The following is a 1,399-nucleotide window of genomic DNA, read 5'->3' on the forward strand; positions in this document are numbered from 1 at the left end:
GTCTGCATGCAACTGACTAACGATTACGAAGCAAGAATATCATCTGTAAGTACATTTTGCACATAGAATTAGGGCCTAGATAACATTTTTGTAAAAAAAAAAAACTATGTTTTATATTTTCAAGAAAAGAATGTTCAGCATCATGCACTGCAGTTTTAACTGTAAAATTTAACGTATAGATTTTTTTCAACAGGTTTGTTTACAGCAAGGCCATTTGGCCACTTCCAGGCAATGAACTAAGTAATTATGATAAATGGCAGAAGTTATAGCAGCAAACATTGGTTTTCAAGCCTTGAAGATTATAGGAGGGAAACAGTTTATTCAGTTAACACCAGTCAGTTCATATCCGGAAGTACACTTTCCGTTTTGATCGCAGCCAATGTTGAAATCCAGTTTTTCAACTTTTTTCTCCCTGGACATACATCAAAGTTTTACGTACCATTGGAAAGCTCATGTTATCCTGAGTATCAGGCTACTTTTTTAGTGTCCTAACGTACAAATTTCTTGAGATATTTGACTTTAAAAATTGCTTTTCCCGCGGTCTGAACATAAGTTCCCGCAGGAAATTCTTGTTCCCGCGGGACTGAGCAGGTTGTTCCTTCGGGTTTCAAAGCTTACCCCGATTGCAGACCGCATACAATTAACACCATGAAAATCACTGAATTAATTAGAATCACACCTGGTTAGCTTGTGTAATTAGCACGTGTATGACCAATTCAGTATGTCTAGGAGAGGCCGACGGGATGAACAGGAAATCCTCGGGACCTGTCCCCCAACAGAAGCTGTTTTTTCTGCATCATGAGCTAGCTGACTCAAAAGAAGGCATTGCTTGACTTCAACGCTCAATATAGACATAACAAATGTCATCTCTGAAAGGATAGCACTATACGGGGTCCAATAAATGTGTTTGTTTTGTTTTGTTTTTTCAATCACACAAGACTTTGGCCATTACATTCTCTCTCCATGGTTTGTAACATAACATTGAGGTGCCTGAGTTGGCTCAGTTGGTGTACAGTTTTTCCTGACATCAGGGTGGAGATGTTGAGACAGTTTAATTTGCTTTGATTTTTATTAACCTTTAGCCCATTTGGGCTAATCTTCCAAGATTCAAAACAATCAACATGACTATACAACATACATTTTAAAAAGTACAACTGTTAATCAACAATCAAAGTATTTACAATAGAGCACAGTGTCTCAGGTCAAAGGTCTTACTCTTAGAGATACAATATTTGAGATGGCTTGTCTAAAACTGGACAATGTACACAGTGACTTATTGTCAGATGGCAATGAGTCCCAGAGTATAATTGCTTGGTACAGGAAGGTACGTTTTATAATTTTAGGGTTGGGTAGTCGAAAAGTGTTGGAATACAGAAAAATGTAATGGTTGTACATGTGG

General features: G+C 37.6%; 1 protein-coding gene across 2 annotated transcripts in view; it reads right to left on the reverse strand.

Moving 5' to 3' along the window:
* LOC118416894 (neuronal pentraxin receptor-like) overlaps positions 1-1,399 on the reverse strand; it is a 626,618-nt gene that overhangs the window by 220,180 nt on the left and 405,039 nt on the right. The window lies entirely within an intron of this gene.

The sequence above is a fragment of the Branchiostoma floridae genome, chromosome 5 (genome assembly GCF_000003815.2).
Source record: "Branchiostoma floridae strain S238N-H82 chromosome 5, Bfl_VNyyK, whole genome shotgun sequence".
Classification (NCBI taxonomy): domain Eukaryota; kingdom Metazoa; phylum Chordata; class Leptocardii; order Amphioxiformes; family Branchiostomatidae; genus Branchiostoma; species Branchiostoma floridae.